This window comes from Anolis carolinensis, chromosome 6, assembly GCF_035594765.1.
Source record: "Anolis carolinensis isolate JA03-04 chromosome 6, rAnoCar3.1.pri, whole genome shotgun sequence".
Lineage (NCBI taxonomy): Eukaryota > Metazoa > Chordata > Lepidosauria > Squamata > Dactyloidae > Anolis > Anolis carolinensis.
This window is the reverse complement of record NC_085846.1, coordinates 93,193,646-93,218,608: the sequence shown is the minus strand read 5'-3', so window position 1 is coordinate 93,218,608 and position 24,963 is coordinate 93,193,646. Positions and strand designations below refer to the sequence as shown.

General features: G+C 37.7%; 1 protein-coding gene across 3 annotated transcripts in view; it reads right to left on the bottom strand.

Annotated features, from left to right (window-relative positions):
• cdk6 (cyclin dependent kinase 6) overlaps positions 1 to 24,963 on the bottom strand; it is a 150,186-nt gene that overhangs the window by 100,911 nt on the left and 24,312 nt on the right. The gene's annotated exons all lie outside the window — the stretch shown is intronic.

The following is a 24,963-nucleotide window of genomic DNA, read 5'->3' as shown; positions in this document are numbered from 1 at the left end:
TTTTGTTATTAGTATTCTAGTCATATATTGACAGCATTCTACCAACACCCAGCAATGCTATTTGTATAACTCTTCCTAACTTTCCATCTGAATTTCAAATTAGTCTGATCTCTACCTATTTATTGTTTATTTCTGTATTTATTTTTAAAATGTAAGATTACAACCTATTAGGTTTTTTTAAAGGGCAAACAATTAATCATCTTCATACAGAAGGTACTAGACATAATTACAATTGTCCTTTAAATAAGAAAATACTAAATGAAACATCTGACACAGTGCTTTCACCACAGGACTAACTAAAGAAAATGGGGGAAGATGCAAAGTGGTACCGATATCTCCATTCTTTTATTTCAAAGTCTGGAGTGAAGTATCTTTAAAAGCATGAACAAATTCTCTTGGCCATAGTCTCTTGTTCACATTTTCTAACTATCCTCAATTTGTTGAACTGGGATTTTTTTTAAAACAGCTATTCTACATGTTGGTTTGAACAACTGAAATTAAACATTTTGCCTAAATAAAACCCAAGTATAATATATTGTATGCTTTTTAAAGTCCTACTAAGACAAGGAAGGGCGGAAGTGACGATTTGAAGCAAGGCAGAAAGGGCAGAAACACCTAATAGAGAGAGAAGGAGGAGGGGACGCCAGAAGTAGTAAAGAAACAATGTGAGTGAAGTGGACCAGAGATCTGAGATACAACGAGGAGAAGCAAGGGCGGAAGCAATGCGGAGAAGCAAGGGTGGAGGCAACGCGGAGAAGCAAGGGCGGAAGCAACGCAGAGAAGCAAGGGCGGAGGCAACGCAGAGAAGCAAGGGCGGAGGCAACGCGGAGAAGCAAGGGTGGAAGCAACGCAGAGAAGCAAGGGCGGAGGCAACGCGGAGAAGCAAGGGCGGAGGCAACGCAGAGAAGCAAGGGCAGAGGCATCAAAGAGGAATAATGAAAGAAGACTAAGAAGGAAAGACAGGGATGGGGACATAAGGAAATTGGAGCAAAATAAAAGAGAAAAAAATTAATTAATTAAAATAAAATTAATTTTAAAAAAGGGGGATAAAGGGGGCAGAAAGACAGTTACAACATACAATAATTAATTAATAAGAGGGATGTGGAATTGATTAATTATATTAGAGATTCCAAGGCAATTAGCAACTAATCAATTAATTAAATGACTCAGTATTAAGGGACTCATCTTATGAATGAATTTTGGGGAGACTTATCAAATATACCATAAATTAACTGGAAAAAATATTATTGATTTATTCAATCTGAAAAACACTGTGATAAAATAATGATGTGCTGAATTAATAACGTAGAAAATTAGCTGAGTAAGGTAAGGGAAATAATGGCAACCCCCAAGATGAAATCGGAGAGGAAACAGACTACAATAACCCTAACACAAAGAAGGAACTCTATAGCAGGCCCACCAGGCTTCTCAGGAGGGTCAGAGGAGATAAATTTGAGGGATGTTCTTGTAGAAATACAGAAGCTTTCAAATAAGATAGACAAAATTGATTCAAACCAAAAAGATGCCCAAGAACAATTACTATCAATAAGAAAGGATATGAAAGAGGAATTTAGCGCCATCAAAAAAGAGGTGAAGGAGGTGAAAGAGGAAATCAAAGAGGTGAAAAAGGATTGCTTTAAGTTGGAAACAGAACAAAGGGATATAAAAAAAAAATAGACAAACTAGAGGATTGGAATGCAAATCTAGATTTAAAACAAGAACTCCTTGAACAACGAGAGATGGAATATCAATTAAGACTAAGAAATGTTAAAGAAGATCCCAAAGAAAATCTTAGGAAGATAATAGTAGGATTAACGGCAGAAGTGTTGAAAGTATCGACAGAACAAATGCAACAAGATTTGGACAGGGTATATAGAATTAATACCAATTATGCTAGGAGGAACAAAACCCCACGAGATATAATAGCCCACTTTAACAGGAAGTCGGTAAGGGATGAAATTCTATTGAGAAATGGACAGAACCTCCTATACTATAATCAGACGAGAGTAATAGTGATGAAGGAATTTCCGCAGACCACCTTGAATAAAAGACGAAAATATACCTTTCTGACAGAGGAATTGAAAAAAAGACAAATCAGATTCAGATGGGAACGGGTTGAGGGCCTCTCGTTAATGTTTCATGAGACAAAATACTGGCTAACATCAGAGGCAAAGGCTAAAGACTTTTATGAAAAGCTGTTAAAAGAGTCAAAGAAGGAGAAAGATGGTGAAGGATGGAAAGAATTGAAAGGAAGTACGAAACAACAAAGTAAAGAAGGAGGAGTAAGTGAACAAGGGAAACCAGGAAAGAGACAACGATTGAAATCTCCAGAAGACTACAGTCAGACGACTGAAAAGACGGTAGGAGGGCCTATGATACCAATACAGGGAGAGGACGAAAGGGAAGACGAAGTAGAGGAGGAAGAGGAGTTGGAAGAGGAGAAGGAGGAAGAAGAAGTGACCCATGATGGATTATAAAATCTACATAAACAATGTAAATGGCTTGAACTCGCCGAACAAGAGGAGGAAAATTTTTAACCAATTGAAAAAAGAGAAATACAGCGTAATCCTACTGCAGGAAACCCATATAGCTGAAAGACATGCGGCACACTTACATAACAAAGATTTGGGGAAAGTATTTTACTCATTAGCTCAGGAAAAAAAGAGAGGGGTTGCAATCTATGTAAATGAAAGAATAAAAGCAGAATTGGCCGTTAAAGACAAGGAGGGGAGATTTATTGGCATCTTTATTGAAATGGGAAGCAAGAAAATTTTGGTATGTAACATTTACGCCCCAAACGGATCAAAGACAGAATTCGGAAGAAGATTAAAACAGGAAATTACAAAATCCGAAGCTGAGGAAATGTTGATAGCAGGAGACTACAATGGGATATTAGACCCAACCAAGGATAGGAGCAGCAAAGGCAAACACACAAAGGAAATGAGACAAGGGAAGCTTCCCATTTCTATGACGTCATTACAAGATGAATTTAACCTTAAAGACATATGGAGGGAAAGACATCCGAATGAAAGGGATTATACTTTTTACTCCGACAGGCACCAGTCATGGACGCGAATAGATATGATTTGGGCATCCAACACCCTGGCGACCATGGCCAATACAGTAAGAATTCTTCCTAGACTAGACTCGGACCATTGCCCGATGGAATTACAATTAAAAGAAACCACTAGAAAGTGGACCTGGAAGCTCAACAATAATCTATTAAACTCGGAAGAGGACATCCAAAGAAATAAAAAAATATTAAAAGAATACTTTGCTAACAATGAGAAACAAGAGATATCGCAACAAATAATATGGGACACAAGCAAGGCAGTTATGCGAGGCCATCTGATACAACAAAACGCATGGAGAAATAAGAAGAAAAAGGAAGAGGAAAAGAAAGTTATAGAAGCAATAGGAAAGGCGGAGAAGGAATTGAAAAAAGCCCCTAGAGACATCAAAATAAAAGAAAAATTAGATTTACTACAAAAACAGAGGATATTCCTGGAAACTGAAGAGACCTCGAAAAAACTAAAATTCATAAAACAATATAATTTCGAAAATGCGAATAAGCCAGGGAAATGGCTAGCAAGCAAATTAAGAAGAAAAAGGCAAAAGTTGCACATAACAAAAATAGTGGAAGAAGGGAAGACTTATGCAAATGACACCGAGATTATAAAGCAATTCAACAAATTTTATAAAAAATTGTATTCTAAAGAGGTAATAGATAAGGAGGAAGTTCAAAAATACATCAGCAATCGGAAACTTAAAAAAACAACAGAACAACAGAGAGAATTCTTGAATAGGGAAATATCGGAAAAGGAGATCGACCAAGCAATCATGAAATTAGACAATTCCAAAGCTCCGGGGCCAGATGGATACACGGCGGTGTATTACAAAAAGTTAAAAGAGGAACTGATACCTAACCTTAAAAAAATTATGAATGAAGCTCTAAACAATCAAATAATACCTGAATCCTGGAAGGAAGCCAATATAGTTATGATTGCTAAGGAAGACAAAGACCCAAATAATGTAAGAAACTATAGACCAATTTCTCTATTAAATGTTGTCTATAAAATATATGCAAATATCTTAGCAGAAAGATTAAAAAAGTTTTTACAAGAGTGGATTCAAAAAGACCAAACCGGTTTCCTGCCACAGAGAGACATTAAGGACAATTTAAGAACAATACTTGACATAATAGAATACTACGAATCAAACAATCAGAAAGAATTGGCGCTGATATTTCTGGACGCGGAAAAAGCCTTCGATAACTTGAATTGGGACTGTATTGAAATTTTATTAAGAGAATTGGATATGGGCTTTTACTTTATCAATGGAATTAAATCAATCTATAAAGAACAAACGGCAAACATTTCAGTAAATGGGCAGGAAGGAAGCAAAATCAAGATTGGCAAAGGTACAAGACAAGGATGCCCTTTATCGCCACTACTCTTCATTATGGTCCTGGAACTCCTGTTAAATTCTATAAGAGAGGATGGAAACTTGCAAGGCACAAAGATCAGAAAAGATATATACAAGATAAGGGCATTTGCTGATGATGTGGTATGCATCGTAGAAAATCCAAATTTAAACATCAACGATTGGCTGCAAAAAATAGAAACCTATAGTCGAATAGTGGGCTTTAAAATTAACAAAGAAAAAACAAAAATTTTAGTAAAAAATATGTCTAAAACAAAGCAACAAAAATTACAGGAAGTATCAGGACTAGAGATCACAAAGAAAATAAAATACTTAGGAATCTACCTCACGGCTAAAAATGCACAACTTTTGAAAAACAATTATGAAGAGACCTGGAAGAATACAAAAAGACTTGAAAAAATGGTCTTTCTTAAACTTATCATTGCTAGGAAGAATTGCAACAATTAAAATGAACGTCCTTCCAAAACTGCTTTATTTATTTAGAACAATCCCAATAATTAGAAATAATAAAATATTTAAAAATTGGAGCACTGAATTATCCAAATTTATTTGGCAGGGGAAAAAACCAAGGGTAAAAATGCTAAATTTGACGGACGAAAAGAAAAGAGGAGGTCTAGGTCTTCCGGATCTACAACTATATTTTGAGGCAAGTGCATTAGGTTGGGTTAAAGACTGGGCAACTTTAAAAGACAAATCGATGCTAAATTTGGAAGGATTCGATCTGAGAACAGGGTGGCATGCCTACATGTGGTATGATAAGAAGAAAACGGAAAAAATTTTTGGAAACCATTTTATTAGAGCAGCCCTTATTAAAGTATGGGAAAAATACAAACGAAATTTCTACACAAGAACACCAAGATGGATATCACCCCTGGAGGCATGCCACAGAAGAGAAACTCCAAGAAGGAATTGGCTAACTTATAATGACATAATTAGAAAAAGAGAGGGGAAGTGGACACTTAAATCACAGGAAGAAATGAAGAAAATAGACCAAGAGATACTTTCAAATAAAGGAGTACTTCAATCAGGATAACAGAATTGGCTTTGAGGAAAATGAAACAACATGGGATAGAATTATGAAATCGGATAAGAAAATAATATCGAAATTATACAATAAACTTCTGGAATGGTCAACGTTGACGGAAGGAGTAAAAGACTGTATGAGCATGTGGGCAAAGGATGTAGGCCATACGATAATGTTAGAAGACTGGGAAAAAATGTGGACAATTAAAAATAAATGGACATATGCACAGGATTTAAAGGAAAATTGGACCAAGATGATGTACAGGTGGTACATTACACCTCAAAAACTGGCGAAAATGTACCCAAAACTGAGCGACAAATGTTGGAAATGTGAAGAAAAAACAGGGACATTTATACATATGTGGTGGAACTGCAGAACGGCTAAGAAATATTGGTCAGACATTCATGAAGAGATACAGAAAATCTTAAAGGTAAAAATTCGATTGAAGCCAGAATACTATTTGCTGGGAATAATTGATGATAAAATGGTAGAAAACAAAGAGAAACTCTTTCATTTTCTATCAACGGCGGCCAGGATCAATTATGCCAAAGTGTGGAGATCAAAGGAGAAACCAACAATAGATCAATGGATTTTGAAGATAATGGACATTATGAATATGGATGTACTGACCCAAACATTAAAACACTTCCAAGGAGTGAAATGCAAAAAAACAGACTGGTCACCATTAAAGAAATATATGTTGCAGAGGAAAATGAAAATGATAATAACGATCTAGAAGAGAACGTAAGAATGAAACAAAACAAGGTCTAGATAAGAGTAGGGGAAGCCACAGTGAACATTAAAGAATAGGTCGCAAAGAAGGAGATTGGAAGTAGACGATACCCCTTCCCTCCCCCCGTTTCCCCGTACCCCACTATCCCTGGAGTTAGACATATAGTATAGAGTAGATAAACCCATAGAGTAGTCCTATCCTTTCCTACTTTCCTATCCCTACGATTGTTCCCCCACTTTTTAATGTATTACTTTTGGAAAAGAGGTTTCACAATAAAAATCTACAGAGAAAAAATAAATAAAGTCCTACTAAGATTATTTCATTAAGAGTATTTCATTAAGGACATTTGTTTCCTCTTCTGCTGTTTCTCCCTATAACTTATTACCACCAGTCAGTACTTTCCCAACTCCTATTGCCAAGCAAAAATGAAAGCACCCTTAGTTAAGAAATGATTGAGGTGGCTTGCTCTAATCAAATTAAGCCAGCCAAATGTTCCTTTCAAAGGTAACTGTCTACTTAGCAGCTGTATGCAAACTACCAGATCAAATGTGGAAAAAAAAGATGCAGGATTCTTAGTATGCCTCACTCCACACTCATACACCACACAGACGTACAATTCCATTTATACCACAGGTCTGGCCTTGATAGATGGAGAGAAACAAAAGCCATCAGCAGAGCTTAGAACTGCAGCCACACAAGGCTTGAAGGGGAGCATGTTCATTTGGGGAACATTAAACTGCCACTACATAAATTGATAATTGTGAGGGGAAATTCCTCAGAAACACTAAACAGTAACAGACACTTTGAGTCATTCGTCCAGCAAGTTTCGTCTGCAAGGTTTCATTTACATATATCAAAACTACCCAATACTTTGTGGCAAGATTAAAAAGAAAAAGAAAAAAAAACCCTTAAGGGCTCTTTTCATTTTTGTATATCCTGCTTCTCTCTTCCAAAAGCCACACTGAGAAGTACTGAAGTTGGGTTGTTGTAACAGCAGCCAGGGAAACAGTGGTGATTCATTTTACACATAACAACCTAACAAACATGAGGAGTTCTGACAATATGGCCACACACAGACGATCTGTTTTCTTTTCCCATTGTTCTCACTCTATCGGCCACACCTTGGCGGGGTTTGCCAAATTCCATTTTAAAGGCAGAAATAGGTCTTCAAAGTTTTGTGACTTTTGGAGAGGAGGTCATACAATGTACACAAATTAACATCTAAAGCACCAGATCCTCTCTGATCTTGGAAACTAAGGTCTGCCCTAGTTAACATCCGGATGGAAGATTGCTAAGGAACAACAAGCTAAATTTTGGGGTAAAGGCAATGGCAAACCATCTATGAGTATTCTCGGTCTAGAAAACTATTATGAAATTCATGGGTTTGTCATGCATTAACAGACAATTTGAACACATCTGCACTTGCGCTTTGTTACTCTGCTGCTGAATATACATGCCCAGTGTGGAATACATCTCGCCACGTTAAAACAGGGGATGTGGCTCTTAATGAGACAGGCCGCATTATCACATGATGTCTATGCCCTACATCAATGGAGAAATTATACTGTTTAGCCGGTATTGCACCACCTGACATCCGCTGGGAAGTAGCAGACTGTAATGAAAGGACAAAGGCATTGACATCTCCGGTCCATCTTCTGTTCGGGTATCAGCCAGCAAGCCAAAGCCTTAAATCAAAAAATAGCTTCCTAAGATCTACAGAGATACTTGTAGGAACACCTCAGTAAGCAAGAGTCCAAAAGTAAGCAAGAACCTTAATCAGTGGCTGATGCCAGATGAGAGACTCCCCCGCCCCGGGCAGGCACTGAACAGACTGTGTTCTGGCACCATGAGATGCAGCGCTAACCTTAAGAAATGGGGCTACAAAGTCCACAACATGCGAGTGTGGAGAAGAGCAAACCACAAACCACATATTACAATGCAGTCTGAGCCCTGCCACATGCACAATGGAGGACCTTTTTACACCAACACCAGAGATACTCAAAGTGGCCAACTTCTGGTCAAAGGAAACTTAGTATAATGCCAAGATTTTAACTTTGTGGTTTCTCTTTAAATTATAACTGTATTTGCAATTAGCTTCTGACATAATAAATAAAAAAATAAATAACTTGAACACATATCAAAGGTGTCCCCAAAATGTATGCAACCTTAAAAATGTAGAGTTCTGGATATATATATATATTTACATGATTCTCCACAGGATTAAAGAGTGCAATAGTAAAGAAGTATCAAATAATTACTGTACAAGAAAAACCTTAAATGAGGTTTTCAACTCCATGCTTCAATAATACAAGCAGTGCCTTGTTGCACAGGGACAACAATTTGAACTACTGTACTTACATAAAATTGCAATTCAAGATGCAATCTGAAACGCTGAATAAATCATTATCATTATTATTAACATTTATTCTTCCATATACATCTATTCACATAGATTCAAATAATCATTATAGGTACTATTAGGTGTTAAATGGTGTATATATTTTTGGGACACCCTCTATATATACACAAACTATGTATTAGCCTTTTCCATATGGCAGAAATGTCTTTACTGCAGGAACTTACCTAGAACAGTTAAGTACTTTATAATATCTTGAATCATATTGCAACATTTTTACTTGTCATTGACAATTTCTAGACCTATATGATTTGCTGTTGTTTGACATGATTTATGACATTATATAAACAGTGTAGTAAGAGCTAAATAGAGGCCTTTTCAAGTGACATCTTCATGACAGTTGCAATATCTCAATTGTAATTGTTTCTAAGAGCTTGTCTACACCGCCAAAATAATCCATTTGCAATTTCAATTATTTATTCACTTACTTGTAATATGCCACACTGACATTGTACTTCTGTTCACACCCCAACTTTGAATCCACAGTTATATTTCTCCTTCTCTACCAATGTGATTTGCCATTGCCTTCCCTTCTACTCTGGTCTGCTGCCACTGCTGCCTTCCCAGTTTCCCTGCTGGGGGAGTCACGTGTGTTGATATCATAACAAGGTGCCCGGTCATGCGATCATTGTTGAAAAGGTAGCCCAATCAACCCCCTCATCATTGATCTCATGGATGGGCACTTCATTCTGAACAAACAACATCCCCAGTGGTACTCTGTAAGAAGCTGTTTGAGAAGGCAGACGTGGCAGTGACCTTTGGAGAAAGAAAGATGCAGGGACCTCCCTCCTTGCCCCTTCGCCACAAAAGTAAAGGATAAAGGAAAGCAATGGCAAAACACTCATGAAGGCAGCTGGGATGGCTCCATGGAAAAAGGAAGATACAGATACCTCCCCCACTATTTTCCAGCACAAAAATAAAGGGATCTTTAATATTAAAAAGCATACAAAAACCCCAAAACTTTAGGCAACACTCTTTCCCTAGACCCTCCTTCCCTCCCTGTTCCAATCCATTCCTACCCCTTTTTCCCTTTCCCCCCATAGTTGCTTCCCTTATAACTTCCCACTCCCCTTCCCCTAACCTAACCTCACAATCCTTTCCTTTAGTTCCCCCCTCCCCCCCCCCCCCCCGGATCACTGTTATGTACACGCAAAATTTCAATAAAAAAGTATTTTAAAAAAAATATTAAAAAGCATACACCCCAGCAAGTAGCACAGGGCATGTAAAAAAACTGTGATGCTTGACACCCAGCAATCTATCTCACCTCTCTTCCCCAATTTGTTTATATGTCGCAAAACAAAGCAAAAGACTAAAAGGAAGTGAGTTTTGGTATATAACACTGAAGTCTAAAAGAAGAGTGTTCCTTGCTAAATGGACTTTGCCTACTGAGAAAAGAAGAATAGAAAATAGTCAATTTTAGCCTTTCACGGGAAGAAGTTGTGTATGTATATTTTAATATATGTATTTTGTAAAAATATGTTTCAACATGAGCATTTTATAGATTGTTTATGGTGATTATGTGCCTTTAGCTATGTTGTAACCCACCTCTAGCCAAGAGGAGAGGCGGGTAAGAAATATAATAATAATAATAATAATAATAATAATCCCCTCCGTAGGTGCCACCTTGTCGTGGTGGTGGTGGTGGGGCTTAACTGTTCCAAGGATGCTGAGAGCTGTGCTGGCGGTATGCTGGTTGACGAAACTGATGAAACCATTGATCATATCCTCAGCTGCTGTAAGAAAATCGCACAGACTACAAACAGAGGCACAGCCATGTGGCCCAAATTATTCATTGGAACTTATGCCTAAAGTACCACCTGCCAGCAGTAAAGAACTGGTGGGATCACAAACCTGCAAAGGTAGTTGAAAATGAATACGCAAAATACTATGAGACTTCCAAATCCAGACTGACAAAGTTCTGGAACACAACACACCAGACATCACAGTTGTGGAAAAGAAAAAGGTTTGGATCATTGATGTTGCCATCCCAGGTGACAGTCGCATTGATGAAAAACAACAGGAAAAACTCAGCCGCTATCAGGACCTCAAGATTGAACTTCAAAGACTCTGGCAGAAACCCGGTGGTGATCGGCACATTGGGTGCCGTGCCAAAAGATCTCAGCTGGCATTTGGAAACAATTGATATTGACAAAATTACGATCTGTCAACTGCAAAAGGCCACCCTACTGGGATCTGCGCGTATCATCCGAAAATACATCACACAGTCCTAGACACTTGGGAAGTGTTCGATTTGTGATTTTGTGATACAAAATCCAGCATATCTATCTTGTTTGCTGTCTCATACAATGTCGTTGTGTCAATAATAATAATAATAATAATAATAATAATAATAATTTACACAGCCTGGGAGTAACCAATAAGAAGATTCTTTCCTATATGTCTTCACTAGGTGGGGTTGTAACAGTGGTGGGACCAAGATCTCTTAGGAGTCTTGAGAGACGCACACAGTGATGCATGATCTTTCAGATAGTCTGGAGCTAAACTGTACAGAGCTACATAGGTCATAAGCAGGATTTTGAATAGTGCCTGAAAATGGATAGGTAGGTAGTAAAACTGCTTCAACAATGGAGTGATATGTTCCATGTAACTGGCCCCCATCAGTCCTAGTTTTGGACCTAATGAAGTGTTTAAACAATTTCCAAAGTCAGCTCCCACTAACCAGTAGAGTAGAGTAGATCACAGTAATCCAAATGGGATGTAATCAAGGTAGGTGCCATTGTAGACAAATTTAGCCACTGCAACATAGGATGATCCTGCATAACAGATTATATTATGAATATGTATACGTGTGTGTGTGTGCGCGCGCACATGCACGTGTGCGTATAGCCTAGTAGTCTCTATTCTGTGGCTGGCAGTGGCTCACCAGGGTCTTTTCCATCACTTGCTACCAGACTTGTTGAATTGAGGATACTTCAGATTGAACCCAAGAACTCCTGCACCGCAAGAATTTCTGCCACTAAGTTATTGCCTTCTCCCAAATCAGTGCAAAGTCTGGCTCTCAGTGCAAAAGTTAATCATGAGCTTCACCTCTCCAGCAGAAGGTTCAGTTTCCAGCATGATTCGGGAAATGCTTCAAGCAGGGTTTGGAAATATTTTTTTTGGACTATAACTCTGAGAATCCATCAGACAGAATGACTACTGAACATAGTGTTTGGGGTGTTGTGAGGAGATGTTATGTGGTCCAAAAAAGGAACTTTCCTACAATATGCCATTTCAGAATATCTGAGTGGCATGATGGGAACAGAAAACTATGAATCGGATGTGATTCATATTTGCCTATTGACAAAAATATACAGAGAGAACACAATCTGGAATGTATATACTGACAGACAGTCATACACCATCTCACATGTGTGTTTAGTGTTTAATAATTATATGCTTGGAATTATGTTGAAATAAATGTGATTATTCACATAGTATATATTGATGTTCATGGACTGGAATCAATAGGCCATGCAAGTCATTCCTAACATAACTCAAGTGGATTTCAATGGTCTACTTTAGCATGACAAAAATTGGATTAAATCTGATACACTGATACCCTGTTTCCCCAAAAATAAGGCAGTGTCTTATATTAATTTTTGCTCCCAAAGGTGCGCTAGGTCTTATTTCAAGGTGATGTCTTATTTTTCCATGAAAAAGAATTCACATTTATTGTTGAACAAAAAAATGAACATTTATATATGTATATTGTATAGTAGTAGTCATCACAAACCAGCATAACCAGACAAACTGTGAATCTTATCAAGAATTTGTTACTACCATTATTTCCATGTACAACAATCTATAGCACGTACATTTACCGATCTGGCATGCTCAGGTGTTCTGTTTAGCGGGCATGCTTCCAAACAAAAACTTTGTTAGGTCTTATTTTCAGGGGAGGCCTTATATTTAGCAATTCAGCAGAACCTCTACTAGGTCTTATTTTCAGGGGATGTCTTCTTTTCGGGGAACCAGGGTATGTGGCTTGTATTCAATCCCATTAATATATCAGCAGCAGTTAATTCACAAGCATTTGCATTTTCAGCATATGAATATTGCTTCTCTAACAGTTTTTCTCATAGGAAAATTGAAAACCATGCTACACTCTTCTCTATGGAAACAGAGAAAACATTTTTCTATAAATAACAAGGGCTTTTCAACTTAAATGTATAGCACTTTTCAGAATAATGCCTATATTCACTTAATTGAAACATTATAACCAATATAATAAGAAACATATTTATGCGAATAAATAGGCATAATAATGTTTTCTTTGGGATTAGGAATGACTCTACATGCAAATTATATATGATTCCTGGGCCTTCCTCTGCCCACATCTACGCTTTTTTAAAACCACTTGTTCATTACTGTCCCAAAGATCTCATCTACACAGCATAAACTAAAGCACATATAACTTTTTCTGAGAAATGGATTCTTTTACCTTATCAAGAGTAATTATGCTTCATTTAATTTTAACAAAATTCAATTCCAGGAAGCTCTGCCCTGTACTAGCCAGTATGATGTAGTAGTGGTTTGAGTCTTGGATTACAACTCTGGAAACCAGGGTTTGAACCGCCATTCAGCCATGGAAACCTACTGGTTGACCTTGGGCAAGTCATATTTTCTCAACCTCAAAGGAAGGGAAAGGCAATCCTCTATCCATTGAACAAATCTTGCCAAGAAAACCCCATGATAGAGTTGATGCGGGATCACCATAAGTTGAAAGCTTGAAGGCACACAACAAATGCACTCTGAAAAATATATAATCCTACATACTTTGTTATACTCTGGTATCAAATTTACTATAAAAAATTTATACACATTTTTTGAAGTAACTTGTATCTGCAGCTGTCATACCTTGAGTGGGCACATTTGAAACTAATAGAATAAAAGTTAGTCACAACTTCAAAGTATGACTAAATCTGGAAGTAAACCGCTATAAATATAATTATACAAAAGTACAATTTTCAGTCACTTCTAGGTATCATTTATTATTCACCCAATGCTAGCTATTGCTAAAAATGCTATCTTGGGTCTAGTTCTCACTGACAGCAAATGGCATATTATGTCTGAACTCGATCATTTCAAGCTGCAGGTGGAAATTCCCATGGAGGAATGCTCTCCCACAAAGAAATATTTCAATATGTAGAAAACCAGCAGATCATGGAGAAGATTAGAGTAAAATTATCTTTGTTTTCTGTGTATAGCAATGGTAGACTATATTCTGACCAAGGGCAGATGTGCTCTCCCAAGACCATGAGCTAAAACCAATGTTCTTGGCTATTTGGTGTCATCTATACCACTACCAGTTCTCTGAAGTGGCACAGAGAAGATTAATACATTTGCAAGAGGTTTCGGCCTTGGTTTCATGCCGAAGACACCTGTTGCTCCTGAGTGCAACTTTCTTGTTACTGAATATAAGCACTGATGACTTCATAAGCATCTAATCTCTGGAACACATGTTAATTAAGACATGTTGGGCAGATCTATCTAGGACAAGGAAGGAATCTTGAAGGTCTCCAGCCCAGCCTGTTTGACAATATTGGCTTGAACTGCTGGGAATGGCAGTCCAACATCTGAAGATCTACATAATTTATATCCCTGGTATAGCAGTTAAACATATGAAGAGTCATGTTGGAGGTCCATCTGGTCCAAAGCTCTGTTCATACAATGATCAGTATTGGGGGGGCTACCAGCAGAACTTGACTATAATACCATCTTCAAACTCACATTCCCCAAGAACTTTCCAAACTCAGCAACCAGAATGGCAGTGAATTCCACAACTTAACTATGAACTGAGTAAGAAGTGCTTCGTTCATTTTATTTCTCCTAAATCTCCCACCATTTAACTTCAGTGGGTGGCCACATGTTCTCGTATAATTTTTAATGTTATTTTATTTTATTTGAGATAAACGAGTATAATATAACCCCTCTTCCTCATGAGGAGGTTTAAGATAATATAGGTGTACATATATTTTAGCAATTTAACAACAAATAAAAAATGCCGTATGTCATCGCCCTCATATTCATTCCTTTTCCACTATTTTCCCCCTCCCCCTCCCTCCCTCCAGGAACAGTCATACATTTCTTTTATCATTCATTCTGTTTGTTGGATCGTAAGGATAGTTTGGTTCAATTTCTTATATTTTCTGTTGCTCTTTGCCTTAGCTATCAGTTTTCCCCATTTCCCGTCCCATTTCCCCCTGGGGTATTCATTGGTACATTTATTTTTCCTATCCATAATCTAATCTTGATGCATATGGTCTGCTAAATATTCGTACAATTTTTGTATATCCCACTTTTATGTTCTTTCCATCCCAGGGTGACCATAGCTTAGGCCGTAGCTAATATATATTTAGTTGCCTCATTCAAATCTTTATTGTCACTTTTCCCTTCCAGTTTCAGAGTAAAATACTGTTTCTTATGCAACACTTTTTTGCTCTAATAATTCCTCCATTTCCCCCTTTATTTTTCTATAGAATTCTTGTACCATGGCACAGTCCCACCACATATGGATAAGTGTTCCAGTTTCCCCACATTCGTGTCAACAGCTTTTAGCTGTTCTTTTTGTAATATTGACTATTTGATTGGGGAGGCGGGTCCTATACCATTTTGTCAGCATTTTCTGTTGTATTTCTTTGATCTTTTAATATTTATGTTTTTAGATTGAATTTATTCATAGTTCTAAGTCCTTCTGATTACAAGTAAGAATGTAGAGGTATGAGTTAAAATGGATCCCACATCTTCTGGAATATTGAAGTTTGTGTTCTAAGTGTCTTCCTTAAAGGCATAAATAGTTTCAATGATCAGGGGTACATCTGTTTATTCTCAATCGATTATAAGAAATTTGGTAAAATGGAAGGATAATGGAATTGTTACAGTTTTGGAAACTTGAAGGCATAAATATTTGCACACACAAGTATAACGGTGGCAGCACCCACTAATTCTCAATTTGTACTAAGAGCCACACGTAAAATAAAATACAAATAATTATATTTTTCTGTGGTTATATTGCAGCACATATTCTGGATGCAGAAAGTCCCAGATTCAAATATCTGACATTTCCTGCTTGGATCCGAAAAGATACATATCTAAGACTCTTAAAAGAGTCACTGCCAGTCAGTGAAGTCAAAACAATACTGAAATTGGTGTATTTAATCTCTGATTTAATATAAGGAAACTTCCCATGAATTTTTGTTACCCTTGTAGGGCCAGTAAGTATTAAAGTGATTACATGGCTTAGATTAATATAGTCAAATGGGGCACATGAGGATAAGAAGTTAATTCAACAATAAATCTTTTGCATGCTCTTGGCCAACAAATAAAGATAGCTGAGTTGGAATATTTTGCATTTAATAAAGAGTAATGCCATAAACAGGCATTTCACTGGCTCAGTAGAATAGTCTTTATACTGCATTAGAACAATTACATAGCTAATACAAGAGTAGAAGTGCTGTTATAGCTCTGTTTGAATGGACTCAACAAAATGTATGGCAGGACCAAAGCCTGTCGTAATTATTCTACTCCAACCTTCTAGGACAAAGGTGGGGAATATCTGGCTTTCCATGGGCCCTTTCATACTGAATGGATATTACATTGAGGAGAGGGCAGCCTTGTTTTCCACTGCTCTGGAGACTAGGACTCAAAGCAATGAATTCAAATTGCAGGAAGAAGATTCCACCTAAAAATTAGGAAAAACTTCCTGACAGTAAGAGCTGTTCGGCAGTGAAATATGCTGCCTGAGAGCATGATGGAGTCTCCTTCTCTGGAGATGCTTAAGAAGAAGAAGAATGGCCATCCACTGTGGGTGCTTTGATTGTATGTTCTTACATGAAAGAATGGGGTTGAACTGGATGGCTCTTGTAGTCTCTTCCAACTTTATGATTCTATGATGTTTATCATTATGGTTCCACCTTAATTGCCATGGCTCCATCCCTCAGAATCTTGGGATTTGCAGTTTGATGATGGGCACTTAAAAGTGTCAGCCAGAGAGCTCTACTGCCTCACTAAACTAAAGCTCCCAAGACCCCACAAGAATGCAGCTAAAGTGGAATTGTAGAGCTATAACTGTGTAGTGTAAGAGGGACTCAGATGCTCTTTTAAATATCCCATGATCCCTTCTCTTGTCGATGCTAGGACTGCAGTTCAACAACATCTGGGAGGCCACACATTTGGTAGGTCGCGTATTTTATACCTCTGCTCTGGACAATTTTATTATTGTATGAAAGAAGACTTGTGATATTTCAAAATGCACAGAAGGGTTTGAGATCCAACTTGACAGTGAAATCTCTCTGGTCTGATAAGAAATTGTGACAGACATCCGTTTACAGGAGCTTTAGCCAACAGCAGCCCTAAGGAATTCAAAGTTGAACATCTGCACAGGCAGGGATAACAAAATCCACCACAGTAACAATTAACTTCAAAAAACCAGAATGCCACAAAATGAAGACATTAGTTAGACGATAATTAAAGGGAGGGGGAAAATAACTTTGCTGCTTCACAAGAAATATACTTCTCCGAACATAAGAAATAAAATACTAACAAGAAGTGTACTTAGCCAAGCACTAAAAGACAGAAAACAATGCTGAAATATGCCAGCATAAATAAATATGTGATATTTAAGATTATTTGTCATATTTATTTTAGACATCGTTACCATGATCTTTATCTGAGGGTGCTCTCAGAGTAGCCATAAATGGATCAAGATAGTCTGATTGAGAAGCAACTCTGGCTGAAGAATTATTTCCCAGACTTCCCCTCTCCATAAAACAAAGATGTGAACTATCACCTAGAAAAGCCTTTTCTAACCACAAATGATGGGATCCATTCAACAACTCTGGAGGGCTTTGGGAAACTGGAAACTGTTCGTTTTTATACCAACAAGGAAATAACTTGTTTAACTGACATTTAAACATAACTTTCATACACTCTCAAAGCGTACCCCCAAAGCAAGTAGTGATCGGTGTCAATATTACTTCTAATTTCTCGAATGGTTTCACTACAGCCATGTTCCATATTCTGATGGTAGTTGTGTGCCTTCAGGTCATTTCTGATTTATGGCAACACAATGAACATACCATGGCAGAATTTAGACAGAGGGGATTTGCCCTTCCTTCTTCTGAATCTGAGAGAGTAGGGCTTGTCTATAGCAACACAGAATGAGAGACCAGTGTCCAAATCCCTGCTGGGCTATTGAAACCCACTGGGGCCCCATCTACACCGCCATATAAAATCCAGATTATCTGCTTTGAACTGGATGATATGGCAGTGTAGAAGTGGCTCCAGTGTCCTAGTCTAGCACTCAACCACTATACCATGATGACTCTCCATAATTTAGGGAACACTAGTTGCCACATTACATCTCATGGTTGGTTCATGACTTGGAGCTGAAGCTGGTTTTCCAAAACAAGTACCCTGGAAGTTAACAAATAACAAGAAAAGAAAAGAAAAAGAAAGAGAATGGTGTATTGTTGTTTTTGTAAAAGAAATTATGGACTTAGTGCCTTTGTGAGCTTGGAAATGCTTCCATTGCACTTAGCCAATTCTACTAGAAATAGCTACATACAGCAAAATTTTGGGTAGCTTCCTTAGCAACAGGAACAGAGTTCCAACTACTGCATTCTAGTGAGGTTTTTGTGTATTTAAAGTTTATGAGAGCTGACTCTTTAAAATACTTATAAAAACATGTTAAAGAGAAAGCGCAATTCCAACAATTGGACAGCGTAGATTACAAGCCCATGTTCTTTATCTACTTAAAGAGAACCCTCATGAAAGAAATGCAGTACAAATTATAGGTTTCTGAATGTCATGCAAATTACGTGTTTTGTTGTGACCTACAGTTCAATCAAACAAAGTTTCTATCTATCCAAAACATAATGGTTTTGTTTGAAATACTTTACTTCTTAATCATATTCTATAAACGCAGATATGTAAACTGATGGATGGAGCTGAATATAACAACTATAATCAAAAGAAGAATTTTTTTACAGATTCATTACAGCAGGAAATACTCCTAATTTTACACACAGGAATTTCCTGAATCCAATATGTCATTTATTCCTGGCAAAGTCTCTCCTTTGTCTATGCATACTTCATGTTTTCCGCAAGCAGAGCAGCAGTAACTTACATAACTCAAGAACATATTTGTGCCAAATTTATCTACTGTGCACAATAAAGGCTAATTAAGCATTTCATCTTCCCGTTTTAACCCTGGGCTGGTTGTACTAAAGTTATCTTACCAGATACATCTCAAATGCAAGAACTCTGAAAAACAATAAATAGTTAAGATATGCTTATGCAGTAGGTATGTCTAATACTTCATGGAAGAGACTTAGCTTTGACTGATTTTCCAGTAGGGGAAAGGTAAAACATGGAATATATATACAGAGACAATTGTTTCCAAGGAAGTTTTGATGTTTTAAAGTCCAGATTCTGTTGTAAATTAACTAGAGTCAACTCAGTGTTTTAAATACACAAAAACACTTACATTTTGCATATGTACGGGATATTAAAACATGTCTCTAGGAAAAATATGGAAAAGGAATTTGCAGAAGATTCATTCCCTGGCATTTGTAGTTTACAGTTTTATGTAGCAGTCAAGAAGAAAAATTTCTGCCTCAGATTTGGGAGCCAGTACTGCTTCAGACTTGACTAAGCGGTTACTAAACTTTGTCTTCCAGCTTTTTGGACTTCCAGAAGCCCCAGACAGCTTACTCAACAGCTAGGAATTCTGGGAGCTGGAAGACTCAAGTTTGGGGAACAGTGGACTAGACCAGGGCTTCTTAAGCTTTTCCACTCACGACTCTTTTAGGCCTGAGAAATTTTAATGTGATCCCAGGTTTATAGGTACAGTAGAGTCTCACTTATCCAAGCCTCGCTTACCCAAGCTTCTGGATTATCCAAGCCATTTTTGTAATCAATGTTTTCAATATATCATGATATTTTGGTGCTAAATAATAAATAAATAAATACAGTAATTACAACATAACATTATTGCATATTGAACTACTTTTTCTGTCAAATTTGTTGTATAACATGATGTTTTGGTGCTTAATTTGTAAAATCATAACCTAATTTGATGTTTAATAGGCTTTTCCTTAATCCCTCCTTATCTGCAAAACAGATTTGTGTAAATGTCTACAAAAGGTGTTCACAAAACTGTTGCCAAACTTTTGGGGAACATCATTGAGCTAAAGGGACCCCATTTGGGGTGTCGGGATCCACAGGTTAAGAAGCAGTGAACTAGACAATTCTACCATTGTCGCATTAGAGTCCTGAAACAGCTTTTCACCATAAACCACACTCTGTCCAGTAAGTAGAAGTTTATTGAAAGAAGAGTATATATAAAAATAAGAAATTCAAAAAAGAGAATCAAAGTTCAAAAGGTTATTTCCAAGATAGCTGAGAATCTCAAAATCCTTTCAAATATAGTCTCCAGAGTAAATCCACGAATATATCCAATAAACAAGATAGCATGAATCCAAGGCAGGCAACCTAGGCCACACATGAACTAGAAGCAAGAACAAACTTAGAAACTTAAATACATGAATTCCAAGAACACAGGACCAAAAACTGAAAGCTGTTCAACTGATTACAATGTTTCTCTTACAAAGGACCTGCAGGAACCACTTTAAAAGGCCTCAATTCCTCCCATAACATCATTTCTCACACACCTGCTTTTCCTTTCCTTATCTCTAATTTTTTGGGAAAAGCAAGTCTGTCTATGTTGCATGGTCTGACTCCGCAATTCCAAGCACCTTGACCTAGACAAACATTCGTCTTCCACATTTCTCTCAGCCTACACTTCTGGCAGGTTCCCATGAGAACAGATATCGCTTTCTCCAGTCTTGTGAGATCTGCCAGGAGATTCCAAAATAACTCTCTCTAGGCCATTTCTATCCTGCTCTGGGCCCTCTGAATCTATCCCAACATCTCCTTCCTCATCTCCTGAGCACTCAGAATCTGACCAGGCTACAGCAACTATAATTAGTAGAAAAGAGCTAATAGTGCTTAGTAAATCATGAATAGACTGAGCAATCAAATTCAATTGCATTTACGGTATATCAGGAAGAGGGAAAACGTAATTACGTCAAATTGCTGTTTAAGTTAAAAGTTTGCACTAAAACATTATTTAATGAAATTGAAAAATGACTTCCACTATTCTATTCCACTCTATTTCTCCTGTTTTGAACCTGGGAGAGAGGAAGACAGTGCTAGTTAAAGCATGAATCAAACCAGCAAAAACTCCTATAGGGAATCTTTGAATTGGTTTGAATCTTGTGACTTAAGTGCTGTAATTCTCCAGCTTTAAGGCAAGAAAGTTCTTGAAAACTGCAAGTAAAACAACCCAGGCCTTTGAGTAAAGAACCAAAGAAATGTAAATTATATTGATTCTCTAGCATGATTTCTTGCTTAGTTAAATAATAACTTAATTCTGGAATTTGGTTAATGATAAAAATTCTAACTAGAGTCAATCAATGAAATGAAAAATGTGACTAAGTTGCCACTTTATAACATAATTCTTAATTCTTAGAGTACCTCAGTTAGCCAAACCTCTCAAAAATGTCCTTTTGACAAAGTCTTTTTATTCTCATTCAGTTTCCACCTTTCTTTGGGTCTAGATAAACTGTTTTTTTGTTTGTTTGTTTGTTTTCTGCAGCATCAGCATTGGGAAGATGAAGAAAGTGGGCTAGAGAAATAGAGACTTTTGACAGATTGTAATAATGTCTGCAATAAATAATGTAAAACTGCTTGAGCTATTTCCATTTACTGCTCAGGTGCACAACAGAGGTACGGTATATTTGCAATTGTTTCCTACCACTGTTGTTTCATTGATATATTACCACTGATTGTAATAATTAACTCAGGCTGCATCTACACTGACATATAATCCAGTATTTGATCCCAGATTGTCTGCTTTGTACTGGATAATATGAGTCTACACTATTATATAATCCAATTCAAATTAAATAATCTGGGATCAGATACTGGATTATCAACATCATCATAAACTATCACTTGTGGCCAAGTATGATTGCCTTCCAAATATAGTCTTGGAAGTACCGGTATATGGCAGTATAGACGGGGCCTCATTTGCTGGAATCTTGTTGTTTGCTATCCAAAATCCACACAGCACTCAATGAATTGGTTTTTCACTCTTACTCCATATATCTGCTAGATCTACTAGATTGTGGTAATGTGAAAGTAAATGGATAAAAGCAAGACAGAAAGTCAGAGCTCACTGGCTATTGGAAAGGGTGAGCTATGAATACATGTTCCAAAATGTGAAAAAGAATAAACTTAAAATAGGGCTGCAAATTATTTAATAGATGAGATTAGAAAACTTCCATTGTACCTAAAAGTTAATTATTCAGGCCAGTTTTTAATTTTTTGTGATGGAGTACAAAGAAAATACTGGGCATCCTAATACTCCAAAGTGGAGTACATTCTAAATGAATAACTGCATAAATAAATCAGAGTATTGAAACTCAAATATATTCCGCTCAATACAGTATGGGTCAGTTTGTTCCAAGAGGTAATTTGCACTGAATAAATACTGAGTAATTGCTGCCCCCCCCCCCCCTCCCCACAACCTCCGTGATGTGCTAGGAGCTTTCCACAAAGGGGCCTAAGACAGACCCCTCATGTAAGTTTTTTGAGGAAATGGGAAACTGGGAGGGGAGGGTGGGGGTGCCAGGAGCCCAAAGAACTGGGATTGCTATGGGGATTGACTCCTGGTATTGCAAAAGCAATTCCGGGAGTCAATTCTCACAGGGCCCAAACTTGGAAAGATCCGGACTTTACATTAAGGTCCGGGCAAAACATAATTCCAGGTGTTTTATTAATCCAGAGTAAATTGGGAAATCCCAGTTTACTCAGGCTTAATTTGGGTTCAAATGACGCCTCATTTGAGAAAATGGATGGTCCTACACAGCAGTACAATCCAGTTCAAAGCAGATAATCTGTATTTTATATGGCAGTGTAGATAGCACCCCATATAATCCAGTTCAAAGCAGATAATCTGGATGATATGGCAGCGTAGATCCAGTGTCAGCGTGGCCATGAGTTGGAAACAACTTGAAGGCACATAGTAATATATGTAGACTACATTCAAATCGAGTAAGGGTCATTGTACATATAATTCTAGGATGTTGGATGGATACTTTTCATCCTCTCTAGCACCCCTTTCCCCATATATAGTTCAATCTTGAAAGTAAAAAGCATGCAGAATTCTGCATATAATCAACTATTTCTGAGTTAGGCCTTTGCTTTCTTCTCAAGCTGAAATGGTCTTGAAAGTCTCTAGTATTAAAAAGCAATGATGTATTAAGTGATTATAAAATACTGAATTACTTTCTTCTTTTTTGGCTTCTGTCTGCAAGGTTTTTTCCTGGCTTCTAGTACTAACACAAATATATTTTTCAGTATAAAATCCATTTTCTTACCAACTGTATTGCACACAAAGCTTATATTTAGGAAGTCCAATGATTCCATACAGCCCTAAATGGAGACAACAAGAACTGAAATGGAAACTTTCTGCATCCAAAGCATGAGCTTTTCTACCTATTTATATCATAGTAAAGAGATTTTTGCATGCAGTTCTTTAACTAGAAGCAACTCTACCATTCACCATTCTATGTTTTATAAAAGGTCTTTCAAGATATTTATTGTTTTCTCTATAATAACAATGAAGAGGTTTAAAATGTCTCATAAATCAGAAGTATTACTTTATAGACATCCCAAAATCAGACTGCATGGCACTGAAATACGGCCTTAAAAACCAAAACACTGTTTGGGTTTTGTTTTTGGGTTTTTTTTTAAAGAAAATCCTTTACAAAAGGATGTGATATTTGAGTACAAAAGTACAGAACTATTCAAGCTGTAGCAACTGTGTGCTACCTATGTCTTTTGTGTTTTTAATACATATTTTGTTTCTGTTACAAACCTGAGTCTCATCCTCGCAAATAGCCTAAGTAGAATTAATTTATTTTAGGAGGAAATCTCTTTGTTTATTCAATGGTGGACAGAATAATGGAAGAAATAAAAGTTCAAAGTTATAAATTATGAGTGTATCTAAAAACAGCCTCTTTACATGGCCTAAGTATCTTATCTTTCAACTATGCCAATTTGGCAGACACAGTCCAAATTAATCATCCTACTTTTCCAGTTGCTTTTAAGAGTTTCCCTTCTCCCATTTTCCTTTTTTTCTCTTCAGTTTACTTTATTGCTCCAAAATAAATTCGAAATATAAAAGTAATCTGCATTACAATAACTCAGCAGGTGACAGAAGAAAGGAGGGAGTAGAATCTTGCCCATTCCAGTATATTCAGCCAAAGACAAACTGTTGTACCTTTTTCTAATATTTATCTCCCCCCCCACCCCCACCCCCCAATTAATAACATTTGCCATCTTAACTACATTCCACTGTTGCTTGGCCATGCATGCCCTGGTTCTCGTCTGTGATACGTTGGAGGGTATGCAATATATAAATTATACAATTTCTTGGTAATTCAAGGGGAAATTATGGGGTTTGAAATTACAAAGGACCAGCACAATTTCATTATTTACAAATTACCACTACCATAAGTGAAAATAAATAAATAGTGTAGCGCCTTTGTGATAGCCCTGCCAACCAACCATGAGCAACTTGAAGCCAAATTGCAACGTAGTAGGGCAGAAATGGACAAACTAAGGCCTGGGGATGCAGCCCCTGGGCGCTTACCTCAGGCCCTCTTCATTTTCCTTGTCCTTTTGGCATAAGTACAGAGCGGCCCGCCACTTCCTTATGCCAAAAAGATGAGGGAGGAAGGCACACAGCAGCTGAGAGTCCTCTGGAGTTCTCTCAGCCACTGTATGTCTTCCTAGCATAAGGACGGTGTGAGTGGCCCTTTCTTATGCCAGGAGAAAGGCTCGAGGAAGGCACATAGTGGCTGAGAGCCCTCTGGAGCACTCTCAGGCACCGGTCTCGCCTTCCTCCTGGCATAATACCAAGAAGACAGCCCAAGGATCAGAAGGGAGGATTGGGGCAGTCAGCGTGTGTCTTGCCTTTCTCCCAGCATAAGGATGGGTTGAGCAGCCCCATTCTTATGCTGGGAGAACAACCAGAGGATGACCCAGGCCCTGCCCTGCCCTTTCCTGGCCCTCTCCCTCCTGGGTCACCCTCACCCAGCGTGTGCCGGACCCCCCTGCCTCCTGGTCTGGCCCTCCTGGCCAGGCCCACAAAGCAGCCCTATGCCGTCACATCCAGGCACCTTTTTAAGCTTTAGGATGTGCTTCTTCCTTTGCCCAGATGAACTGCGGGGGCCTTATTTAGAAGCTCTGGAAATCCCAGTTACCAAAGGCACT